This window comes from Bos mutus, chromosome 11 (genome assembly GCF_027580195.1).
Source record: "Bos mutus isolate GX-2022 chromosome 11, NWIPB_WYAK_1.1, whole genome shotgun sequence".
In the NCBI taxonomy this organism is placed as follows: Eukaryota; Metazoa; Chordata; class Mammalia; order Artiodactyla; family Bovidae; genus Bos; species Bos mutus.
The window spans coordinates 76498747-76512757 of record NC_091627.1 but is presented as its reverse complement, the minus strand read 5'-3'; the positions used below and the strand labels follow the sequence as shown (position 1 = coordinate 76512757).

The following is a 14011-nucleotide window of genomic DNA, read 5'->3' as shown; positions in this document are numbered from 1 at the left end:
TATTCTTGCCTGGAGAATCCCATGGACAGAGGAGCCTGGTGGGCTACAGTATATGGGGTCGCAAAGAGTCAGACACAACTGAGCAACTTCACTTTCACTTTCAAGATCAGTCCTGGGTGTTCATTGGAGGGACTGATGTTGAAGCTGAAACTCCAATACTTTGGTCACCTGATGCGGACAGCTGACTCATTTGAAAAGACCCTGATGCTGGGAGGGATTGAGGGCAGGAGGAGAAGGGGACGACAGAGGATGAAATGGTTGAATGGCATCACCAACACAATGGACATGAGTTTGGGTGGACTCCAGGAGTTGGTGATGGACAGGGAGGCCTGGTGTGCTGTGGTTCATGGGGTTGCAAAGAGTTGGACACGACTGAGCCACTGAACTGAACTATAAAAACAAAATTAAAAAGCCAAACAGTTCACCTCATTCAATGAAAGTTCTAGTGTATTTTGAGGAAAATGCTCGTTTTCTCCCGGTTTAGGTTTATAAAGACTCTGTAAGATAATCAGAAGACTAGTCAGGTGAACGATGAGATGAGTTAATTGTGAATTTAATTACTAAATTTAAACTTCAAAGGTCCGTATTTTTTGAAAGACATTGCCAGGTTTTTATTTATTCCCAAACTCAGTAGATCCCACAATCTAAAACTGCTTCGAATATAATATCTTAAAAAGGAAAGGATGTGTTTTTTTTTTTTAAAAATGGGCAATGATGAAACGATTTCCCATAGCAATTTCTGCTTGAACTTAATTAACTGATAGCCATTAATTTCTTCAGCACTAATACCAGTTTTATGAAAAGAAAATATTCTCCCATATAAAATTATCAAATAGTCATGAACCCTTACCACCAGGGTACAAAACAAGCATCCATCTGTTGTGAACAATAATAAATCTTTTATTCACCTAATTATTCAGTTCGTTTGTACACTAAATTTCCATCTTTCATCATTCAGTCAGGCATGCAATTAAAATTTTATTTTTATGTATTTATTACCATAATCTACTGTTACAGGCATCCTGGAAAGGCAGAATCATTGGCTCAAACTTCCAAATATCAAATTTTGTTTTAAATTCTGAATTTTGACTTTCTGATCATCAGTTATCCTCATTTCCTATACATGACACAGTTATGTAACTATCCTAAAGTTATAACGAATATAAAACCCCAAAATGTCCATAAATAAGCATTTAAAACACACTTATAGCATTGAAAAATGTAGTTTTAAGCTTTTATTCACATTTAAAATGACCCACGTGGGGACTATGTCATCAAACCAAGTAGAAAGACTTCACAATTAGAACTACTAAATTCTTAAACACACACACACACTCCTCCCCCTTCCAGATTCCATACAGTCTTTGAAAAACAAAAAATTGCAGGAAGAATTAAAATCATCTCACCCCCATCATCCTAAGACATTATTGTTAACATTTTACCAAACAATTTTAGACACTTCACAATATCGAGTACACATTCCCAGTTTCACCGTGTTTATGCATATGTTATCAAATTATGTCTATGATTGTTATGTGACATTTTTCTAGCCCTCTAAAACCAGACTTAACTTTACAGACTCAGATTAAATTCACTACCTCCAGATCTCCCAGCTCAGTTTTTCAGCATTAAAGACTTCAGCTAATAGGTTCTCAAACCAAATAATTCAGAAACAGAGAACAGGTTCCCTGTGAGAAACCGCAATAGAGATACTGAGACAGAATCAGAAAAATCCAATAAAGCATCCTTAGAGTTATAACTACTAGGTATGTGGGATTACAGATGCTATGAAAAACCTGAAAATGTTGTTTATTTCTGCAATTGAGCTTAAATTCTAGCAACATGATCTAAATCTATTCTCAGTTTCTGGATGTAAGGGCAAAACAATGAATGTAATGAAGAAGGACAAATACCATGAAAACAAGATGAATGACTCCAACTCTGGGTAGTTTCCTTTACTTTGTACATGTTTCTTTCTCAGTTACATCAAAGCACCACAACTTGGCTTAATATTTAGGTTGCAGTAACTTTCTAAGTGTGGCACAAAGGTAATTCAATAAATAACTAAAGGGTAAAACATACAGTAATGAGTAAGGAGTCGTAACAAAACTTTATCTTAATAGCATTGAAATGAAAATTCCACTAAGAGACTTTGGTCTTGCAAACTGTCTAATGATAAAGTTACAAATGAAACGCCAGACACACACACACTCATTCTTTAAAAATACATATCAGATGACAATGAAAACAATATCAACCCACTTATTTACAAGACATCTTGATCTGAAATGCTATTTATATTCAGTCTCTAGAACACTACCACCACCCAAATTTAGATCTTGCTGATTTATATTGGTAACACAAATGATACAGAAAGGGTTTCGGAGCATTTCAAAAGTCAACTTATTTAAAATCTCCTAATTAAAAAACAACTACTGCAAAAAGAAGAAACCACTGCAGAGAAAAGTATAAGCAAGCCACTTTGAAAAGCTCCTGTCCCTACCAAATTTAACAAGCAACAATCACTGAATGTGGCTATATGTTAAAATAATAATAATAAGATAAAATAGAAAGGAAGGTGACAATCTTCACACTGCTTGTTGCAGACAAGAAAGAACAACTGTTAGTACTAACACTGGACTGTTAAGTGCTGAAAGACCAGACATGAAATAACGAAATCTTACTCCTCTGGTATCTAAGGCTACTGTACCAGCAGTTTCAATCAAGTAGTTCCTTAAGAACAGAGCCCATCTGTCATTCTCAGGGGATACTTGTATCATAAAGTGTACAAGCTTATAAATCACTAGCACTTCAGCACAAGCTTTCACTTGATGAAGAACTTATCAATGATGCTGGCAGAGGCACTTTTACACCTTCTTCCCATGTGAAAGGAATGAAGAGATCTGGTCAAGGACTAAAAATACAATGCTGAAAGCAAAATGTGCCACAATTTTTCTGTGAAAGTTTTATAATTTAAAAATAAGTTGAATGTAAGATAACAAAAGATGAGACAAAATACGCAGAAAAACAATAAATAAAATGAAATAACTGACCAAACAATATCAAAATATTTTCACAGAAGTTAAAAGGGTAAGTTTAAAAAAGTAGAAACAGTGTGAACTACTAACAGTAGTTAGAAAAAGTAGTTAGAAACTGAAACGCAGAATCAAAAATATTTATGGCAGTAGTAAAGAGAAACAACAGTTTTTGGAATGAAGACTCAGAATCACATATTATGCTCCACATTAGTTTTAAAAATCCTTAAATATAAAAACAAGACTTCCTCTCTCCTCAAAATAACCTAACCTATGATCTTTGGCTGAAAAATTTATGCTTTTGAACTATGGTGCTGGAGAAGATTCTGGCGAGTCCCTTGGACAGCAAAGAGATCAAACCAGTCAATCCTAAAGGAATATTCACTAGAAGGAATGATGCTGAAGCGCCAATACACTGGCCACCAGATGGAAGACCCAACTCATTGGAAAAGACCCTGCTGCTGGGAAAGAGTGAGGGAAGGGGCAGCGGGCAACAGAGGATGAGATGGTTGGATGGCATTACCAACTCAATGGACATGAATCTGATCAAACTTAAGGAGATAGTGAAGGGGTCTCAAAGAGACGGACATGACTTAGCGACGGAACAATAACAATGATCTGTGGGGAAAACTTCAGCATATTAAGTTGATGGGTAAGCTTCCTAACATTGAATTGTTAAAGGAAGTGTGTGTGTTAGTTGCTCAGCCATGTCCAACTCTTTGTGACTCCACGGACTGTAGCTCACCAGGCTCCTCTGTCCATGGGATTCTCCAGGCAAGAATACTGGAGTGGGTTGCCATTTCTTTCTCTATGTTAAAGGATACACAAGCGAAAATATCCAAAGATTTAAGAAAAACACTAGTATCTGAAATAAATTGTTGTTACAACTTAAGGGGCCATATCCATATTTGTCTTAAAGCTGTTTTATCTTCCATTTCTTATAAAGTAAACAGAAGTTTTGCCCATCTAGGATGTTGTTAATATTTTATTTCTTGATCTAGGTATTACTGATTACACAGACATGTTCACTTTGCAAAAAGGCATCAAGCTGTATCAGTGATTTGTGTGTACTTGTATACTTTCACCAAAACTTTAAAAAAAAGCTCATAAAAATTATTTCTACAACTTAAATTGTAGAATTTCTAATTGTATTTCTACAACTTAATTGTAATACTTAAACTGTATGTCTACAATTTAAATGTAGTTGTATTTATATATATAATAATACACATATAGATTATATAAAGTTATATATCCATATCCATATGCAAGTTGCTCAGCCATGTCCAACTCTTTGTGACCCCATGGACTGTAGCCCGCCAGGCTCCTCTGTTCATGTACAGACAGTTTCTAATCCAAATTACCACTGCTAATGTAAATGACTTATACATATTGTCATTTGTACCTGCTCAAATTCTTTCTCCTTTTTCCAATCAACTCAAAATTACTCTTTTGGGGGGAAAAAGTAAAACTTCAGAAAAATCTAAGGTTCAGAAGTACTTCATCAGGGGAAAAAAACATGTAAGGTAAGCGATTCTTGGAAAAAAAAAAAAATCTTTTAGTCTCCCTCTCCTCTGATGTGCTCATTTTGCCTGTGAGAGAGCACTCCATCCTAGAAAGTCTTCCTCCAAATTGCTTATTTCTCCTATCAATTTTATTGGGCTTAAAATATCAAAATTTGAGCAAATAATCAGTTTCTTCAAATTGCAAATCCATTTCAAAGGATTACAAAGATATCAGTCACTCACACACAACTGTGTCTACTTTTTTTGGGCTTCCCAAGTGACACAGTGGTAAAGAATCCACCGCCAATCCAAGACACGCAGGTTCGAACCCCGGGGTTGGGAGACCCCCTAAAAGAGGAAATGGCAACCCACTCCAATATTCTTGCTTGGAAAATTCCATGGACAGAGGAGCCTGGTGGGCTACAGTCCATGGAGTCACAAACAGTCAGACATGACTACGGACACATATACACACAACTTTTTAAAAATTGAGGCACAGTGGATGCACAACTATTACTTAAGTTTCAGTGTATGACACAGTGATGCAAAGTTTTGTTTCCACTTCTAACAAACAACTGTAAGAAAGTTCTTCTATATAAAGAAGAAAAATGAGCAATTCTACACTTTCTTTTATCATACAGTTTGCCAAAAATACTAAATTCCAAAATATACCATCTTCACCCATTCTCGTTTATTTTAAACAAGTCTTCTTTGATCTTCTCTGCCATGATACAAACTTGAATGACTCCCACTTGCCATTGTTAAATTCTACTCAGTTCTTATTTTTTTTTTCAAAAATGTAGATCAATTACTAGTAACTTAGCTGCCACCAGGGAAGCCCATACACATACACATACACACACACCAATCCTCAAGCTACAACAGGTGACTATGTCTTTGCTTTCCCCCACTTGCTTACTCTTAAGTGTTAAGAGCCTCATAAGGCCATGTGTTCTTACACATACATACACATGTATACATACACACACAATTATATAGTATGGATGCAAGATACAAAATCAATACTTGAGTGCAAAAAGAGTTCTCTTATCTAAACCCAAGTAGAGTCAGCAAAGGCTAAACTGATTCAAGTCAGCCAGCAACACGTCGTACTAAAGAAACCAACACCAAAGGCTGAATTCACATAGTTCCTCACAAACTTTCAGCAGTCAAAGATTGATACAACCCAACTCAATCATCTGAGGGTTGAGTGTACACTACAAGAAAGCTATATTATCACCATTACCAGAAAAATAATTTTAAAGCAGTTTCTTACCCCATTTCTACCACTCAAATTATTTCTAAACTTTGGGAAAAGTTGCCTTTCCTCACAGAAAAGATGAATGGCACCTCATCTCTAATGAGACGTGAAAGTATACATTAAAAATTTTTTTTGGCCACACAGTGCATGCAGTATGCAGAACTTCCCTGATTGGGGACTGAACCTATGCCTCCTACATTGGAAGTACACAGTCTTAACCACTGGGCCACCAGGGAAGTCCCATTAATGTTTTACGGTTCTCCAGTTGACAGTGTTTAATGTTTTCTCCTCTGTTGAACACGGTCATACCATTTTCCATTTGCTAGAAAAGCAGAACATTTGACAACTGGATTTTTAGAACCTGAGAGAATAAGCAACTAACTTACATGATATGATTTAAGTTTGCTTTTAACTATACTATCTTACTTTCATATCTTTTAAAATAAAAAATACACAACATATTCATTTTCAAAGTAAATACTTTCAATATTTGCCTTCAATTAAAATAAATTAAGTAAAGGAAGTTAGTTGGTTTCATTTCTCTATTTTCTAAGGATTAAGTTCAAGCACATGTATTAACCAAACTTATACAAAAACCTCAAGCTATGCATGTAAAGACATCAAGTTATGCATGTTAGGACACCAAATTATGGTGAGAAAAGAGTAAAGAGTACTTAGTCTACAAATCTGTCAAAATTCCCACTGAAGTCTAATTTAACTCGTATGTTTCTTTCCTGAAATAGTCCAATCTATAACTATGAGCTAAAAAATGACTTAACACCCTTTATTCACAACTTATGAGTAAGTCAAGGGAAATCTAACCTTCTTTGTACAATGACTGCTTAGTGATCTCATCAACAAACTGGAAAAACATGTGGGCCAATCACTGCAATCTCATCTGGAAACATGAAGTAAAATTATGATCAGAAAGCTACTTAGAAATGTGAAACCAAATGACTTAACTATCAATGGCATCGTACTACTATAACATCCATCAGATAGGTGGGATAGGATAGGAGAGTGACTTGCTGCAAGGGTTAGGAGATTCCTTTCTCTGGAGGTGATGAAGATACTCGGTCAAATGTATTTCAGTATCTCCTTTTGATGTAAGGACTAGGATATATAAATCATTTTTTAAATTCTCTGCTACTTACTAAGTACGATCACTGCTGTGTCACAGTCATCGTACAGAATTGCTAAGAGGGATAGTATATAAGAAAAGTATCTGGCACATACTCTAGTACGTAAGAAACAGTCATGTTTATTACTCCAAATACCCATTTCTTCTGTTATTCTTTTTTCAAAGAATATTTCAATTCATTAGATATAAGATTACTGATTTACAATTGCAAATCAGTTTCTCTGAGGTTATACCACATCACCTGGACTGCATTTTGGGATATGTCAGAAACTCTTCGGTGACTCATACATACTTTATTTCTTAGGTTTAGTTTTATAAATGGCTGCTTCTGTTCCATACTATTATTTTTAGTATTTAAAAGAGCTGCTATTTATTGAGCATCTACCGTACGATAGGTACTTCACTATCTCTTATCTTTAAATTACTGTCAGACAAGTGTTACCATCCCTATTTGAAAGATAATAAGAGTAAGGCTCAGAGCAGTTACACTTCTTGCCCCGCATCACACACACACAGCTCATCAGTGGTGTGGCTAAGTTTAGCACCTACCTCTAGTTAGTGCGAACTCTGAGCTCTTTCCAACATACTATCTCCAATCGTCTCATCCCTTATATTTTACGCCTTTATAAATTTGCTTTCAGAGGATAACAACTACAATTTGGGAGCACCCTGCTTACAACCTCACATAATAACCAGTTTTCTGGAAGACAAGAATGCACTTCCAATGACTGATAAACGAGAAATGGAAGGTCTAAAACAGAATAACCCTTCAGAGACCAATGGGACAAGATAGACACAAAATACGAGTAACTTGTTAGGAATAAAAAAGAGAACAGTTAAGACAGCAAGAGACCTCAAGGTGAAATAACTTATTATTATAAATTACTTCCAAAATTAAAACAGAGGAAAAGACAGAAAATACTCACTAGCTTTGAATTCTGCCAAATTTAAGTTCAGGGATTCTCACTAACAGATCAGGATCTACTGGTCATTCTTGCCTTACCTGATAGATCTCCAAGCTGGTTAGCCTTTCCTTGGGTTTGCCAGAATTTCCAGTTTAAAAAAAAAAAAAAAAAAGAGGCAAGCAGTATAGGGACAGGCCTTAGGCCTTATCAGCAGAACTCTAACATCAGTATTGTCACTATTGCATTTCTATTCCTCAAATAATTTTTAAGTGTTGAGAAAATAGCCCCCCAAGCCCCAACACACACACACAGTTAAGTGGCATTCCTCTTACGGATGTAAATATTTCGAAGGGTTAGCCAGAAGATGGAAGAGCAGTGACTCATGGTACTTAATTCCTAAAAGAGGAAAAATCAGATTCCTTGTCCAGAATTCTTCTATCTGGAAAGATTGCAGAAATTCCTTACTCTGTAAGTAGTAGGGAGAACTTACAGGTAAAATATAATGGGCTAGGACAACTCCACAGTAAAGTGTAACTAGGACACATGACTAGAACACTAAAGAGCTTCCTGACTGCTCCACAGAATATGCAGCCACTAAGGAATATTTTATGTAATACTATATATTCACCAAATTATTTTAAAAGCTCACTTAAAAAAAAAAAAGCAACAACTATAAATCCAGGATCATAGGTGAGATTTTAATCTCACAAATAGGAGATTACACAGACTGATTACATTTTTACTCTATATGATTATTTCAGACTAGAAATAGCAAAATCCATTAATATACTGTTATAATTCATTAAATTCTTGAACTATATATAATAACCCAGTTAAAATTTCAACATTTCAACTTTATGAATTTGCCAATAACTAGGCAATTACACTTATTTTCCAAAACTTTCATATCAAGATTTTCATAAGTCAAACTTCATCTTTTATTAAAACATAATAAATGAGAAACTAATAACAGACATAGTAATCAATAGGTTGATTCCAGGCAGGAAAATTTGGGAGCTGAAGGCAGTTGTAGGAAAAAGACTTTTGAATTTTAAATCATGTGCATTTAATACCTAATCAAAGTAATCAATTTCAACTAAATCCTAAAAATGCTCAGAATACGTAGCACTTCTGCAGATGTGTAAGCGTTCCTCAGACATATTTCTAAAACAAGATTGCCAAATAGATTTCATGATAAATTCAGCAGAACAAGTTGCAAAAACTCATTCGGGATTTTAAAAGAAAACAAATATATAAAATCCAACCCCACATACTTTCAGTTTCACTGAAGCTGGAATATATTATCAAAGTATTCCTATGTGGAACACAAATTATTTTCTACTAGCTAAAAGTGGTATGTGAAATCCTAAACCCAAGATTTAAAATAAAAGCCTAAAAATGCTAATGATTTGTATTCCATCTTTAGACAGCAGACCGTTTCAGATACCATGCGAGAAGACAGCATTCCATGGAACACCCAGGCTGATTATTTCCCATTTGGGGTGTAAGCAAATCTCCTGCCTTTAAAAAGTCCGCATAAGATTTCACTCCATATGGTTTGTTTCACTGGCCATTACAACACTCAAACATATATACATTTTAAAAGGAGGTATCAAGGAAATTTTTAAGACTAATTAACCTGTGGGCACAGAAGCAACTAAAAACCAGTTTCGACAGAATTTTGCTTGAAAATACTTTCCTATAACTTACTACCACTCAGAAGCCTAAAGTCCACCCTTTACATGAAATAAATGATTTTATATACAGATTGAGTTAACTTGTCTTAAAACAGTGAGTCTCACTTCAGTTCCCTACTCTGAAAGCTCTCTGATCCACTATTATGTAACTCTATCCAAGATTCTAATGCAAGGGTTACATATCCATTAAGAGTTAGTAAAAACTAAAACGGGCCTATGCATAAGCTTAGCTGTAGTTCCTTAATTACCTTGTCAAAATTATGAAACCCAGTATATTTTCAAACCAACAACAACCAAACCTTTCCTATTCAAACCAGAAATAGTGACACTTTGCATACTTCGTAAAATTGTTAAAAGAGTATTCTTCTTGGCTAGCTTCTGATCATTATGAAAACTGTACATTTAAAATTAAAAAAAAAACGCCAGTTTTCAAAGAATTACTATTTTTTACATAACACTAGCAAACTTTTTCTAATTTTAGTCTTTTAATTCATCTTAAGGCCATTTATTTGCCCTCCAAAAAGACCCATAGCATTTTCCCTGAAGGCTAATCAGCAGTTCTTTTCCTCTCTGTGCCAACATAGAACAGTTTCTACTAGCAGCAGCAAAGCAACAACAATTCTACAGTGAATTTGATTTACCATTTGGTTGGGCACATACTGAAATTCTGATTCACGAACATCTTAGTCAGTTTATGGATATCAATGAAAAGAAAAATGACACTCTGGCATGTGACCAAGTAACTTTTACTTCAAAAGGAAATAGACTTTAGTAGCTAATAATTTTAAACAAATGAAGGAAAGTGATCAAATGTAAGTACCTCAACTAAGTTGAAAATACACACAAATGAAAAAATTCAGAATTAACATTTAAAAATACACAGACTGAGTTTGGCTGAAAGCGTCTGATGCACTGTTAATGTACTGATTCACTGTAACAAATCAGTATATCTTGAAAAAGCTTACTTCTAGCAATAGAATCCTTATTACCCTAGGATTTCAACCCAATGTCATTGCTTTAAAAAAAAAAATTAGTCAACTCTATTACATATAGTGTCAATTCTGAGACTTGACTATTATTTGAATGAAACACAGGAGAACCTTGATATGCAAATACAAAAGGAAATGATGAAACTGTACTTTTAATTAACAAAAAAACCCTGTAAATGTATCAAAGAAGCATTAAAACACATTTACCAGTAATGTAGCACAAGACCTCTAACTGGCTTGAAAGATCACATTCTTTCAAGCAACGTATAGTAAACTGCTTTCACAAGGACTATCTGTAACAGTAACCAGTGAAAACCGTTTAAACTATTTTTCAATTATCATCTCCCTCTTTGATTTGTTCGGTATTTTGATCACGTACAACAAAGAAACAATTTTTAAGGAAAGAATGTATAATTTTTAAAAGGCATTTAATCTTAATTCCCTCAGCCAAAGGAGGTGTGACAACCAACGCACGTAAAATTAACCTTAATCCACCAACGAAAACACGCAAAATGTCTCCTAACAATTCCCCTCCTCCTTAAAACAACAACCGTACACATAAATATGGTACTGACCTCCACCCCCAGTGAGAGCAGCTAATTAATAAACAGAATAGTTACATTTGGAGATCAAGGTGCAACACCGCATCTCCGAAACCTACCCAAATAACATCATCTAAGTAGAACTGAACATTATTTTTGCTAAAGGAAGAATCCAACCCCCGGGAGCCTCAGCCCTTAGACAATGGTGGTTACCAGACAGAGCTGCACAGTTGGGTCCAAATGACACATTTCACTAGGCCCTGGACACAACATACACAGGCACAAACACACGCACTCTCTCCCACAAGAGGCCAGTTCTAAGGAAGGGGCGTTCAAATCCCACTGGGAGACGGAGGGGCACCATGGTGGCGTGGGGGTATGCTAGGGGAGAACAAGCGAGAGGGGAGTCGATACAGCGGAAGGGTAACTGCACCGCACGCGAGGGAGGGGGCTGGAAATGGCCGATGGATTCTATATTTATTTATTTAAAGGTCTTAATTTAACGGGTCCTTCCCAGGGGTTCTGTAACTAAAGCCAAACTGCGCAGCAAACATTACGAGGTTGGGAGAAGAGTCGCCGCTCCCCCTACCCCGTGACTGGGGTGGGGGGGGGGAAACAAGTTCCCCGGCCAACACCACCGACCACTCCAACTCCCCCTCTCCCCTCCTCCACAGGAAGGGGGAGGCTAACAGAGAAAAGGGGGAAAAATAAGTTCCCCAGCCATCCCTAACCACCCGATCACTCCCAGTTGTCCCCCCCCAATCTTCCATTAGAAACAGGAGACCAAACCGTGGAAGGCAGCCGAAATAGGAGAGATCCCACCCTTCGCCTTCCCCCCACCCACCAACAGACTGCTGCGGGGTCCGTAAGCGAGCTCAAAAACCAGAAGGATGGGTCGGGGGAAGAGGGTGCCGAGCCCCCGAAACCAAACAAAGCGCGGCCTGAGCTAAGAGCCCAGGCGAGTCGGGAAGCCGCGGCTTTTCCTGCCGGCCGGGGCCCGGGCTGAGCTGACACTGCGGCACCGGGGGACCCGCCTCCGCTCTGCCTCCCTTCTCCCACCCCCCAGTCGCACAAGCCGCCCCCGCCCGCCCGGCCTCCCTCCCCGCGGGTCCCGCCGGCCGGGCGCCCGAGCCGGCGGGCGGCGGGGAAAGAGCGCGGCCTTACCCCGCTCGCCGGCGTTGTTCCGCTCCTGGGGCAGCGGCGGAGGCGGCGGTGGCGGCGGCGGAGGGCTGTTGCTGCTGCTGCGGCGGCGGCGGAGGCTGCTGCTGCGGCGGCTGCTGCTGGGGCGGCTGCGGCGGCGGCTGCTGCGGAGGCTGCTGCTGCTGTTGCTGCACCGGGCGCGGCCGCGACACTCGCCTGGGTCTCCGGTTGGCGGCTCGGACGGAGTTCATTTGCCGGGCTGAGGTGGCGGCGTTGGCGGAGGGACACACACACACACACGCACACGCACCGCGAGCTCCGGGGCGGGAGAAGGGGGTGGGGAGAGGGGGGGAGGAAGGAAAGGGGGCGAGGGGAAGGGGAGATGGTAAGGGCGGAGGGGCGAGCGGGACCCCGAGTCAAGAGAAAGGCCCGCGGAGACAGACAGAGACCTAGCGAGGCCAGGCGGGCGGGCCTGACGCACGGGGAAGGCCGAGGCCGCCGGGCGGGGCGGCCGCGAGGGACGGAGACAGAAAGACGGGCAGAGCGAGAGAAAGAAAGAAAGGGCGTCCGCCCGCCTGGGGATCCTGAGGCGAAGCGCGGCGTCGGCGGCTGAGGACACAGACCCTGGTCCCGCCGACTCCCGAGCGGCGTCTCCGGCGGCGGGGGGAGTGGGCGGGCGGGTGAGGAAGGGAGAAGGAGGAGAAGAGAGGGAGAGAAGGGAGGGAGGGAGCAGGGGGCGCCCGGCTCTTTTTTTTTCCTCTTCCTCCCCCCCACACCCCCTGAAAGAGATTTCTGAGAGGAATTTTTTCTTTCTTCGGCCTCTTCTCTCTCCTCCCCCCCTTCTCTCCTCGGCGAAGGGGAAATGAGTGTGAAGGGAGGAGATAGGGGGAAAAAGAGGCGTCGTCGTTCCTCCTCCTTAAAGGAGCCTTTCCTCCTCCTCCTCCTCAGCCCCGTCGCCGCTGCTTCTGCTGCTGCTCCGTGGCAGGAGGAGCCATTGACACCGCCTGAGCCACCACTCGCCCAGTCGGTCCCTCCCCGCCGCGGGGCTGGCCGGGGGCGCGGGGGAGGGCCGTGGAGCGGCGGGGGGAGGGGCAAATGGGCGGGGAATAAGAGGGGCGGGGATTCCTGCCAAGGAGCCAATGGGAGGCGCTCATACAACCCTCGGGCCAATGGGACCTGTGCTCTTATCGCCAAGTCCCTTCCTTCAACGCCCTGTTTCCTCTCTCGGGTTTCCTCCCTCCCCCGCTAAGGAGGTGGGGGAAGGAGGAGAGGGGGAGTGTGGTGGGGCGGGTGATAATGGGGAGGTATCAGGGCATATAATAGAGCGGGGGGTGGATGAAGAGAGCGCTAGTGCGTAGCGACGGTTCTAGGAGAGGAGGTGCTCGGAGGAAAGGGCGGGGGCTGCTGATGTAATGGGGAGAAGTGATTAAGCCTTCGGTTCGCCGTTTCAACCTCTCCCCGCCCCTCTCCCCATCCGATTTTTTAAGCGGAAAAGAAAAGTAGAGCGAGGTAGCCAATCTTTGATAACTGGGGTTTTTTTGTGGTAGGTAGGTTCAAACTCTGAGCTGTAGGGAGCGCTAGAGATTCTGTACCCTTTAGTTCAGCTGAGGGTATTTGCTAAACCTTGAAGATCCACTTTACCGAGCTTTGAGCTCGGGAACCGAAGTTAGAAGTCGGTTCCTACTTGTAGTCTAAAAGGAGTCATCTAAATCTTGAAAAGATTGTGATCAATAGGGAATAGACCTTTGGTCAGTTTACTTACTGAAGACGCAGTATCTATAACGTTTGGAGAAATA

At 40.4% G+C, this 14011-nt stretch overlaps 1 protein-coding gene across 2 annotated transcripts in view; it reads right to left on the bottom strand.

Annotated features, from left to right (window-relative positions):
• The window catches only part of FBXO11 (F-box protein 11), a 110416-nt gene extending 97976 nt beyond the window's left edge, over positions 1-12440 (bottom strand). For both annotated transcript variants that reach the window (XM_070379618.1, XM_070379619.1), the window contains exon 1: positions 12240-12440. The gene's annotated coding sequence lies outside the window, so the exon portion shown is untranslated. The remainder of the gene's footprint in view (positions 1-12239) is intronic.
• Positions 12441-14011: the final 1571 nt, after the last annotated feature.